We start from the raw sequence: 13,975 nt of genomic DNA on the forward strand, positions 1-13,975 counted from the left end.
TGACAGGAGAGAGAGCATATGAAGGAGGAACTGTCAAACATGTATAAAACCATCAGATCTGATGAGAACTCACTATCATGAGAACAGCATGGGGGAACCACCCCCATAATCTAATCACTTCCCTCTCTCCACGTGTGAGTATTACTGGTCCTTCTCTTGACACGTGGGGATTACAATTTGAGATGAGGTTTGGGTGGGGACACAGAGCCAAACAATATCATTCTGCCCCTGGCCGTTCCCAAATCTCATGTCTTTTCACATTTCAAAACCAATCATGCCTTCCCAACAGTCCCCCAAAGTCTTAACTCATTTCAGCATTAACTCAAAAGTCCACAGTCCAAAGTCTCATCTGAGACAAGGCAAGTCCCTTCTGCCTATGAACTCGTAAAATCAAAAGCAAGTTAGTTACTTTCAAGTTGTAACGGGGATATAGGCATTGGATAAATGCTTCCATTCCAAATGGTAGAAATTGGCCAAAACAAGGGGCCTACAGGCCCCATACAAGTCCGAAATCCAGTAGGGCAGTCATTAAATCTTAAAGCTCCAAAATAATGTTTTTTGACTCCATGTCTCAAATCCAGGGCACGCTGATGCAAGGGATGGGCTTCCACAGCCTTAGGCAGCTCCTTCACAGGCTGATATTGAATGTCTGTGACTCTTCCAGGCACACAGTGCAAGCTGTTAGTGGATCTACCATTTTGGGGTCTGAAGGATGGTGACCCTCTTCTCACAACCTCACTAGGCAGTGACCAATGGAGACTCTGTGTGGGGGCTCTGACCCCACATTTCCCTTCCTCATTGCCCTAGCAAAGGTTCTCCATGAGGGCCCTACCCCTGCAGCAGACTGCTGCCTGGACAACGAGGCATTGCTATACATTTTCTGAAATGTAGGTGGAGGTTCCCAAACCTCAATTCTTAACTTCTGTGCACACGCAGTGCCAATACCATGTAGAAGCCACCAAGGCTTGGGGCTTGCACCCTCTGAAGCAACTGCCTAAGCTGTACTTTGGTCCCTTTTAGCCACCGCTGGAGCTGGAGCAGCTGGGACACAGGGCACCAAGTCCTGAGTCTGCAAAGAGCAGAGTGGCCCTGGACCAGGCCCAAGAAACCATTTTTTCCCTCCTAGGTCTCTGGGCCTGTGATTGTAGGGGCTGCCACCAAGATCTCTGACATGCCCTGGAGATATTTTCCCCATTGTCTTGGTGATTAACATTCAGCTCCTCATTACTTATGCAAATTTCTGCAGCAGGTTGAATTTATTCTCAGAAAATGGGTTTTTCTTTTTATTGCATCACCAGGCTGCAAATTTTCCAAATGTTTATGCTCTGCTTCCCTTTAAAACCGAAGTTCCTATTTCAGATCATCTCTCTGAAGTTCAAAGTTCCACAGATCCCTAGGGCAGGGGCAAATTCCACCAGTTCCTTTGCTAAAGAATAGCAAGAGTGGCTTTTGCTCCACTTCCCAAGAAGTTCCTCATCTCCACCTGAGACCACCTCAGCCTGGACTTCATGGTCCATATCACTATCAGCATTTTGGTCAAAACCATTAAATAATCCTAGGAAGATCCAAATTTTCCCACATCTTCCTGTCTTCTGAACCCTCCAAACTCTACCAACCTCTGCCCATTACCGAGTTCCAAAGTTGCTTCCACATTTTCTGTATCTTTATAGCAGTACCCCACTCTTTGTACTAATTAACTATATTAGTCCATTTTCACATTGCTACAAAGGACTGCCCAAGACTGGGTAATTTATAGGTTTAAGTGACTCACAGTTCTGCATGGCTGGGGAGGCCTCAGGAAATGTAAAATCACAGCAGAAGAGGAAGCAATCATTTCTTACATGGTGGCAGGCGAGAGTGCATATGAAAGACAAACTATCAAACACTTATAAAACCATCAGATCTCATCAGAACTCACTCACTATCATGAGAAAACATGGGGGAAACTACCCCCATGATCCAAACACCTCCCCCTCTCAACACATGGGGATTATAATTCAAGACGAGATTTGGGTAGGGGCACAGAGCCAAACCATATCATTTGGAGATTACTTTCACTAGTTCATGAGAATCACTGGGCACATTTCTTCCTGACTCTGTATTCAGTGACTTCATGCTGATAGCTTGAAATTGATCATGTTGGGAATATTTACACTGTGGAAATTGGCAAACTTCATGAATCAGGGCTTTTCCTCTTTCTCCCCAAGCTTTGTTTTTAAACATTTCCCAGAACATCACTAGTCAAAACACTTTCATTTGGAATACATCTTTTCATAATTTTATCTTTTGCTATTATATACAATTCAGGACTATTTCATCTGTTGACATTTGAGAAATCATTGTCATGTCCTTTATGTTTCAAAGACATCCCACTATTAAAAAAAAAGCCCAGTAATTTCAATTTTTCCCTATTTACTCCTAGATCTTCTTTGCTCTTTTTTAAAATTGCAATTTCAATGTGCAGTCCTACCAAGAACTATCACATTGAAGTAGTTTGAGTGTCTGTAGGGAGGCTTTTTTTTTTTTTTTATTACAATAGCATTCCATTGAATAACCTGGAAATAAATGAACTGCAAGGGTAGATCTATGGTAAATCATTGAGAGAAACCAGTGAGCCAGAGTACTGGATAATCTCCAATTTTGCCACTATGGTTCATATATAATTTTAAGTATTTAATATATGATAATCCAAGAAGTATGAAATGAGGAACATTTCTAAACTAAGGGAAAAAACAAATTAATAAATTATCTGAAATCAGGATTACTTTCTAGTACCTACTATATGGCCTATTGGCACATAAAAACAAAGTCAAGTTATCTGGGAAATAGCAAGAGAAAGTTTTAATATTCTAAGCTTGTAAGAGCTGATAGAAGATCTATCTCAGATGAGTTGATGTCAGTGTATACACATACTAGTCAAATGCTTCTTAAAAATAACTCCTGTGCAAAGTAACTGTGTTTTCTTCTTCACATGAGATATAAACTGTATCGAAGTTACAAGTTGGGGAACATACATATTTTCAAGATTGCATGTAGTTCCTCATCTACCTGAGTTCAGATTGAAATACTTTATAAGCCAGTAAAAGAGGAAACAATGGAGCCATTTTTAGAAAATGACTAGTGATACCAACATCTTCCTGGCCAAAGTTTCAGGAATTTCCATTGAAATAGTGTGATTCAGTTTGATGGAAGCCACAGAGGATGGAAATATAACAATATTAAATTTCACCTCCTTCAAAAAAGCTGTCTAGAAGGTAAATAAAGATAATGCTGACTGATTCAATCTGCCACACCCTGAGTGAATGGGTCAAAGAATGGCATCAAAAGAAAGTATGGGGAGAAATGGAAGTCATTTCTACGCCTACTGTCTGCTTGGAACCTTGGGAAAAATGCCTACATCCAGAAATGTGTGATTTGGTCACGCATAAAACGAGGCACTGCTAAAGTTTATTATACTAAAGACAGCAACATCAAATGGAATGAACAATGACATTTCCGATGAAAGAAGTTTCTTTTGGGACTGTTTTTTCCTTCCACTTCCTGTCAGGCTATAAGATCTGAAAATGATAAGGAATTCAAAGCATGACCTATATCAGTTTCTAGTAGAATCCATATAAACTCCATTTGGCTATAAGTAAAAATTGACTAAACATGTATTTTTTCCAAAAGAAGAAATAAATGAAGAAATTATTCATCCATAAAAAAGACAATGACAAAAGAGAAAGAAATGACAAAAGAAAAAATAAAACACTGAAACTTGTTTGATCAGGTAAAATGGAACCTGATATTTATGGTAGCTAATTAAAAAATAAGGTGAGTTCATCTACTGAAAGGAAAAACATAACCAGATTGTGTATCCAGATTGGGTAAAAATATTTAACAATATTTTGCTTTTAAGGAAAATTCAATAAAATGACTCAGGCCCACAAACTTTAGGCAGACTTAAAGAAAGGAAAAATAATAAGGCTAACGTTAGACAAGATGAATGTAATAAAATAAAGTAAATTTCACATAGAAATATTGGACAATCATATATTTTTAAGTGCCCCCAAATTGAACACCATAGCATACAAATAAGCATAAGATGGTTAAGTCCAGTGGAAGATAGACAAGTATGATTATAGAGGGAGACTTCAGTGTATTTCTAGCAATCATATACAATAACATAAGAATATGGAATGCTGAATACAATGCTGTATTATCAGTGTAGTATCCAGTATGTAATCTGCTGTTTGTCAAATGTACAGTGGTACTTATCACAAATTAAATGCATATAAATCAAAAAAGAAAAGCTTAGTTAAGCATATCAATTAGAAATCATGCTAACTACATTTTCTAGCCAAAATGTAATATTAAAACTATGCACCAACTGAAAATACTTAAACATAAAACTCCAAATATTCATGTTTGAAATAGCTTCTTAAAAATAACTTTTTGAGTCAAAGAAGGACCCTTAATTGAAGGACACACTATTTGGTTTGCATGATTGAGAGTGATTTATAATACTTAAAATGGGCTAGCTCTCTAAATATAATTATATGCTATTATTTCGTACATGAAGCAGAAAAAATATTGCTGAGTTAAAAGTTTCACATTCAAAATATTGTCTGTTATTGTTAACCCCATCTTCTATGTGATGATATATTGACTGGTTTAAATAGCCAAGAAAATCAAATAAAAATCTATTCATATTAATAAGAATTAAGCAAATTAAATAGATAAAAGGTAAATGAACAAAAATATGTGACTTTTCTGTAAACTAGCCAAAATCAAAAGGAAATGTAATAATATGTTAGGACCCAAAACAAGTCTCAACGAACTTTTAAAAATAGAAATTACACAAAATATTTTCTCAGACTACAATAAAACTAGAAATCAATAAAAAGAGAAACTTTGTAAACTATACAAATTAAACAACATGCTCCTGAACAACCACTGGGTCAAGGAAGAATTTACGGTGGAAATCAAAACAATTCTAGAAACAAACAAAAATTCAAACACAATATATCAAAATCTATGGGATACGGCAAAAGCAGTGCTAAGAAGAAAGCTGATAGAATAAATGCCCACATAAAAAAGTAGAAAGATTTCAAATAGACAATTTAAAGATGCACTTTAAGGAGCTGGAAATGCAAGAACAAACCAAACCCCTAATAAGTGAAGGAAAGAAATAATAAAGATCAGAGGAGAACTAAATAAAGTAGAGGCAAATGAAAAAATGCAAAGGATAAATGAAATGAAAAGTTTGTGTTTTGAAAGATAATCAAAATAAATAAACCATTTGATAGATTAACCAGGAAATAAAAGAAAGAAGGCCCAAGCAAAATCAGATATTAAAAAAAGATATTACAACTGATATCACAGATATGCAAAAGATCATCAGACACTATTATGAACAATTATACATTAAAAAATTAGAAAACCTAGAGGAAATAGATAAATTCCTGGACTCATGCAACTGAACAAGATTGAATCAGGAAGAAATTAAAAATGTGAACAGATCAATAACAATAAGATTTAATTAGTAATAAACAGTCTCCCAACAGCAGAAGTACAGGTCCTAATGGTTTCACTGCCAAATTCATTTATTTTTTTTTTTTTTTGAGACAGAGTCTCGCTCTGCCACCCAGGCTGGAGTGCAGTGGCCAGATCTCAGCTCACTGCAAGCTCCGCCTCCCGGGTTTACGCCATTCTCCTGCCTCAGCCTCCCGAGTAGCTGGGACTACAGGCGCCCGCCACCTCGCCCAGCTAGTTTTTTGTATTCTTTTAGTAGAGACGAGGTTTCACCGTGTTAGCCAGGATGGTCTCGATCTCCTGACCTCGTGATCCGCCCGTCTCGGCCTCCCAAAGTGCTGGGATTACAGGCTTGAGCCACCGCGCCCGGCCTTCACTGCCAAATTCTATCAAACTATCAAAGAAGAACTAACTCCAATTCTCCTCTAACTATTCCAAAAAATTGGAGAGGAGAAAATTCTACCTAACTTATTCTATGATGCCAGCATCATCCTGATACCAAAACCAGACAAGGGCACAACAAAAGAAAACTACTGGCCAATATACTGATAAACATAGATACAGAAATTCTCAACAAAATACTAGCAAACCAAATCCAACAGCACATCAAAAAATAATATACCACAATCAAATGGGATTTATCCCAGGGATGCAAGAATGGTTCGATGCATGCAAATTAATAAACATGATACATCACATCCACAGACCGAAGTACAAAAAACATATGATGATCTCAATAGACATGGAAGAAGCATTTAATAAAATTCATCATCCCTTCATGGAAAAATTTTTCAACAAACTAGGCGTAGAAGGAACATACTTCAGCATAATAAAGGTCAAACATAACAAACCCACAGGTAATACCATGCTGAATGAAGAAAGACTGAAAGCCTTTCCTCTAATAACCAGAACAAGACACAAGGCTGACAGCTTTTACCACTCCTATTTAATATATTACTGGAAGTCCTAGCAAGAGCAATCAGGCAAGAGAAAGAAAGAAAAGGCAATCAAATTGGAAAAGAAGTCAAATTGTCCCTCTTTGCAGATGATACGATCTTATATATTAAAAAACCTAAAGATTCAATCAAAAAACTCTTAGACCTGATAAATTCAATAAAGTTGCAGAATACGAAATCAGTGTACAAAAATTGGAATCATTTCTATATGCTAATTAATGTACTCATAAATTAATCAAGAAGGCAATCCCATTTACAAGAGCTACAAAAATAAAAAATACCTAGGAATAAATGTAACCAAGGAAATGAAAGATTTCTAAAAGGAAAACTGCAAAACACTGTTGAAATAAATTAAAGGGGACACAAAGGGAAAGACAGTCGATGCTCGTGGATCAGTAGAGTTAATGTCCTTCAAATGACCATACTGCCCCCTTGTGATCTACAGATTCAATGCAATCTCTACCAAAACCAATGAGATTTTTTACAGAAATAGAAAACATAATCATAAAATTTGTGTGGAACCTAAAAGAGCCCAAATAGCCAAAGCAATCCTGAGCAAAAAGAACAAAGCTGGAGATACCACACTACTTGAACTCAATATATTACAAGGCTATGGTAATTAAGATAGCATAGTACTAAAACAGACACAGAGACCAATGGAATCGAATACAGAACCCAGAAATAAGTCTACATATTTACAGCCAACTGATTTTTGACAAGGATTCCAAGAACATACATTGGGGAAAGAGTCTCTTCAATAAATGGTCTAGGAAAACTGAATGTAGAAAGTGAAACTAAATTCATCTCTCTCACCATATCCAAAATCAACTCAAAGTGGATTAAAGACTTAAAGGTTAGACCTAAAACCATAAAAACCATAGAAGAAAACCTAGGCAATACCATTCAGGACACAGGCATGGGCAAGGACTTCATGACTAAAACACCAAAAGCAATGGCAACAAAAGCCAAAATAAACAAATGGGATCTAATTAAACTAAAGAGCTTCTGCACAGTGAAATAAACTACCATCAGAGTGAACAGGCAACCTATAGAATGGGAGAACATTTTTGCAATCTACCCATCTGACAAAGGGCTAATATCCAGAATCTACAAAGAACTTAAACAAATTTACAAGAAAAAAATCAAACAACCCACCAAAAAGTGGGCAAAGGATATGAACAGACACTTTTCAAGAGAGGACATTTATGCAGCCAAGAAACACATGAAAAAATGCTCATCATCACTGGTCATCAGAGAAATGAAAATCAAAACCACAATGAGATACCATCTCACACCAGTTAGAATGGCGATCATTAAAAAGTCAGGAAACAACAGGTGCTGGAGAGCATGTGAAGAAATAGAAACGCTTTTACACTGTTGGTGGGACTGTAAACTAGTTCAACCATTGTGGAAGATAGTGTGGCGATTCTTCAAGGATCTAGAACTAGAAATACCATTTGACCCAGACATCCATTACTGGGGATATACCCAAAGGATTATAAATCATGCTACTATAAAGACATATGCACACGTATGTTTATTGCAGCACTATTCACAATAACAAAGACTTGGAACCAAGCCAAATGTCCATCAATGATAGAACTGGATTAAGAAAATGTGGCACATGTACACCATGGAATACTATGCAGCCATATAAAGGATGAGTTCATGTCCTTTACAGGAACATAAATGAAGCTGGAAACCATCATTCTGAGCAAACTATCACAAGGACAGAAAACCAAACACCACATGTTCTCACTCATAGGTGGGAACTGAACAATGAGAACACTTGGACACAGGGCAGGGAACATCACGCACCAGGGCCTGTTGTGGGGTGGGGGGATTGGTGAGGGATAGCATTAGGAGAAATACCTAATGTAAATGAGTTAATGGGCACAGCAAACCAACACAACACATGTATACATATGTAACAAACCTGCACATTATGCACATGTACCCTGGAACTTAAATTATAACAAAAAATTTTTTAAAAAGTAAAAAAAAAAAAAAAAGACTTAAATGTAAGATTCAAAACAATTAAACTCTTAGAAGAAAACAGGCAAAGCACTTCAGGACATTGGTTTAGGAAAAGATTATGGCTAAGTCCTCAAAAACATAGACAACAGAAACAGAATTGGACTATATTAAACTAAAAATCTTCTTCACAGCAAAGCATTAATCAGCAGAATGAAGAGACAACCTGTTGAATGGGAGAAAATATTTGCAAACTCTTCATCTGACAAGGGACTAATATCTAGAATATATGATGAACTCAACAGAAAAAATAAAACAAATAATTCCATTAAAAAGTGGGCAAAGGACAAGGGAAATGTAAATCATAACCACAGTGAGTTATCATTTTACCCAGGTTAAAATGGCTATTTTTAAAAAGACAAAAAATTACAGGTGCTCATAAGGAAACAGAGAAAGATAACTTTTATATACATTGATGGGAATATAAATTGTACAGCCACTATGGAAAACAATATGGAGATTTCTCAAAAAACTAAAAATACAATCCAGCAATTCTACTACCAGATATGTATCCAAAGGAAAAGCAATGAGTATATCAAAGTATATCTGTACTTAAATGTTTATTGCAGCATTATTCATAATAGCAAAGATATGGAATCAACCTAATTGTCCATCAGTGGATAAACAGAAAAAGAAAATGTGGGATACATACACAACGAAATACTATTTTCCAATAAAAAAGAAAGAAATCATGTCATTTGCAGTCATATAGATGGAACTGGTGGTCATTATGTTAAGTAAGCCAGACACAGAGACAAATTTCATACGTTCTTACTCATATGTGTGAGCTAAAAGTAGTTGATCTCATAAAAGAAATGAATGTGCGTGTAAATGAGGCAAAGAAAAGTGTTTGGTTAATGAGTACAAACATGCAGTTAGTTAGAAGGCATAAGTTCTAATGTCTGATAGCAGAATATGGTAACTATAGTTAGCAACAGTGTACAGCACATCTGTTTTTATTTTATTTTATTTTTTTAAGTTCCAGGGTACACATGCAGGAGGTGCAGATTTGTTACACAGGTAAACGTGTGCCATAGTGGTTTGCTGCATTTATCAACCCATCACCTAGGTATTAAGCCCAGCATGCATTAGCTATTTTCCCTAATGCATATTTCAAAGTAGCTAGAAGAATTTGAAATGTTCCCAACACATGGAAGTGATAAATACCCAAGCTGATAGATACTCTAAATGGCCTGACTTGGTCATTACACATTTTATCCATGCAACAAAATATTATATGTATTCTCTATATATGTAAAATACTATAAATCAATTTTAAAATAAAAAATGATATGAAACACACAGGAAAAACCCGAATAAGAAATGTGTGGAACTCACAGGAAGTCAATTATAAAATGTTATTGACAAACATGAAACATCTAAATTAATTGAAAGACAATGTATTTCCCTGTGAGAAATCCAGTCAGTCATTTCACATTCATCTATACTCAAATTACTATTCTAATAAATATCTTAACTTTTTTGCTATCTCACAAAATTGCCCATGCTCACTAAGGAGGAAAAAACAGGAGAGAATAAAGAAAATTTTGGCGAAGAGAGGTAAAAAAAAATCCTTGCTCTACAAGTTGTTAATATATTATAACATTTACAATAACTAAAAGTAATTTCTGCTGCAACAATCAAATAAAGGAGCAATTAAATAGAACTCATCATGTTAAACAGAAACACCCAGTAGATGGTAAAATTAATGTTTCATAACAATTGGGATAGAATGACTTTCAAAGACGTGGCATTAGTATCAAAAGGTTGACTCTAGAAAAAAAGATTATGATAACAACTCATCACACATGATACATAAAGATGAATTTCAGCTTCATCAAAAGTCTAAATTAAAATAAATAGGGTAATAAAAATCAGAAGATATAAAGAAATGCCAACAGATCTTTAGATGGAAAGTTGCAAGCTTACTGTTGGTTTTAGAAAACCGAAACCAAACCAAAGTAAAAAAGTTGAAATGTTAAACTACATAAAATTTAAAATTACTTATCATCAATAATTTCCATGAAACAAGTTCAAAGACATCAACGGAGGAGAAAATTTGCAGCATACAACAGACAACGCTTTGGAAAAACAAACACTTCTATAGTAATATGAGCAAAAAACACTGCCAGATAACTCAAAAAGGAGAAATTCAAGTAACAATAAAAATAAGAAAAATACTGATATTCAACTTTCTAGATAATCAAATGGGAAATATACTAAAATCAAGAATTGAGATATATAATTTTGGCTATCAACTCAGCAAAATTTTTTAAAAAGCTAAGATATACTACTCAATAATACTCAATTTTTTTTTATTTTTTTATTTTTTTTATTTTATTTTTTATTTTATTTTTTTATTTTTATTTTATTTTATTTTATTTTATTTTTTTTTTTTGAGGCAGAGTCTCGCTCTGTCGCCCAGACTGGAGTGCAGTGGCGCAATCTCGGCTCACTGCAAGCTCCGCCTCCCGGGTTCACGCCATTCTCCTGCCTCAGCCTCCCGAGTAGCTGGGACTATAGGCGCCCGCCACCTCGCCCGGCTAGTTTTTTTTTTGTATTTTTTAGTAGAGACGGGGTTTCACCATGTTAGCCAGGATGGTCTCGATCTCCTGACCTCGTGATCCACCCGTCTCGGCCTCCCTTTTTTTTTTTTTTAAGACGGAGTCTCACTCTGTCGCCCAGGCTGGAGTGCAGTGGCCGGATCTCAGCTCACTGCAAGCTCCGCCTCCCAGGTTTACGCCATTCTCCTGCCTCAGCCTCCCGAGCAGCTGGGACTACAGGCGCCCGCTCAAAATTTTTTTTGAGAATGTTGTCATAAAATTATAGATAATTTTTTTTCTTTTTTGAGCAATAAGGTCTTGCTGTGTTTCCCAGGCTGCCCCAACACCTGGGCTCAAGCATTACTCTCATTTCAGCCTCCCGAATAACTGGGACCACAGGCATGTACCACCAAGCCTTGCTTTTATTTTATTATTTAAAAAGTTTTATAAATATATGCATGTTTTCAACAATGAAGAAAATGTTATTAAAATTAAATCACATTTTTGTATGTCAGAAACACCTGCACGGTGAGAAATAAGAAACAAAATACTTTTTAGTTTTAAGTATAAATATTACAATTCATTATTATTTTAAACTTGACAAATAATAAAAAGATAAAACACATAAATGAAATCAAAGGAGGATACAGTTTTTTTCTCTAATAACTTAGGGTCAAAGAGCAACAAAATATATAGCTGGAAAATGATAGGACTGAGTTGTAATGTGGATTTGTGTGCCCAGTTTCACCGTTTATCTGTTCTTGGCTATAAAACAAACCATCTCTGGGAATTACTTCCCTCTTCTGTAAAATGGGGGTAATCCTTCTTGTCCACCCTTGAAAATAACATGTAGTAAAATATCTGAATGAAACCGTAAAAATAATCAGTTTATTCTCAAGTTACCATGATTGTACTCATGGAAATATATATAGTTCTATATTATTCTTCTACCTACTCAATTGTTTGTATACTGGGCAGAAGAATTCCTTCTACTTTTCATTTTGGAAGATCTGATCTGACTTTTATATGCTTTAGAATTCATTCACTCAGAAAGCACTTCCCTACTGTAACACGAATTGTACGTATTTTGTCTCTTATGTCAAATTAGATGCTTATTCTGAGTAATGTTCCAATATATGACACTGGTTTTACTGTAACCTTTCTGAATATCACTGCAGAAGTGAAATTGTCTACTTACAATTTCATAATAGTATGATGCTTTCATATACTTTTTTTTTCATTAATTTTAACCATGACCTGAGAAACTTGGGATATAACTTTTTTTTAATTTTATTATACTTTAAGTTCTAGGGTACATGTGCACAATGTGCAGGTTTGTTACATATGTATACATGTGCCATGTTGGTGTGCTGCACCCATTAACTCGTCATTTACGTTAGGTATATCTCTTAATGCTATCCCATCCCCCTGCCCCCACCCCACGACAGGCCCCAGTGTGTAATGTTCCCCTTCCTGTGTCCAAGTGTTCTTACAGAGAATACTGTAAACACCTCTATGCAAATAAACTAGAAAATCTAGAAGAAATGGATAAATTCCTGGACACATACACCCTCCCAAGACTAAACCAGGAAGAAGTTGAATCCCTGAATAGCCCAATAACAGGCTCTAAAATTGAGGCAATAATTAATAGCCTACCAACCAAAAAAAAAGTCCAGGAACAGACGGATTCACAGCCGAATTCTACCAGAGGTTCAAGAAGGAGCTGGTATCATTCCTTCTGAAACTATTCCAATCAACAGAAAAAGAGGGAATCCTCCCTAGCTCATTTTATGAGGCCAGCGTCACCCTGATACCAAAGCCTGGCAGAGACACAAGAAAAAAAGAGAATTTTAGACCAGCATCCCTGATGGACACCAATGCAAAAATCCTCAATAAAATACTGGCTTTCATATACTTTTTAAAAAGTGCCTCAATCTGGACAGAATTTACCCCCTTAGATCCTGAGGATAGCAATGATGTTCAGTGAGATGTTGCACCTGCTTTTAGTGAGAGGGTAAATCGGGAATATATATATAGAAAGGGAGTTTGCATAGACTTGAGCTAAATCTTGGTAAACTTCTTTAAGACAAAAATGAAGTTTGTAAGTATTTTAATCCATACACTTGAAGGCCCTTTCCAGGAATATGACTAAGATAAATAATATTTTCTCTCTTCTGATATCTTCTAAAATTGATGGCTGAGGGAACTTAATCAGGAGAGAGAGGGGAAAGGAAAATTCACAGATGAATTTGAGAGAAAATGGTTTTTGGAGCATTTGAAATCCTGGTTCCTTTTCTCAAAACAGAAAGGCTCCAAATCTAGACTTCATTTATGAAAGGTAAGAATAGACAGCTCCATTGCTTTTATTTCAACCAGAATTACTAAGGTTGAAGGGTCCTCCTTGGCTTGTCAAGCAGCTGCCAAGATTCTAAAAAACTGCTAAAAGATACCTTGAATTATTAGTGCTGTATTGTGGTAGCTGCACTTGATAAAATGTAAACAGAATGTGGCAATGGGCAATTTCCAAATCTGCGACTTATTATTTCAAACATTATTTAATAAAAAGGCATGAAAATATGCAACTAACCTATTTACTTTTACGTGTACCATAAAACTGATCTTCCCTTGCTTATAAGCATGTGCCAAATTTGTCTTTTTCTGATGTTACTTAGCTATTAATATAACGGTCAGGAATTTTGCTTCCTATGATAATCAGAAAAAAATCAAGCCAGGAGCAGTGGCTCATGCCTGTAATCCCAGCAGTTTGGGTGGGCCGAGGCAGGAGGATTGCTTGAAGTCAGGAATTTAAGACTAGCCTAGGCAATATAGTGACATACTGTCTCCACAAGGAAAATGGAAAAATTAGCCTCACATGGTGGTGTGGGCCCGTAGTTCTAGCTGCTTTGGAGATTGAGATGGGAAGATCAC

Source organism: Trachypithecus francoisi, unplaced genomic scaffold (assembly GCF_009764315.1).
Source record: "Trachypithecus francoisi isolate TF-2019V2 unplaced genomic scaffold, Tfra_2.0 Lachesis_group0, whole genome shotgun sequence".
NCBI classification, from domain to species: Eukaryota; Metazoa; Chordata; class Mammalia; order Primates; family Cercopithecidae; genus Trachypithecus; species Trachypithecus francoisi.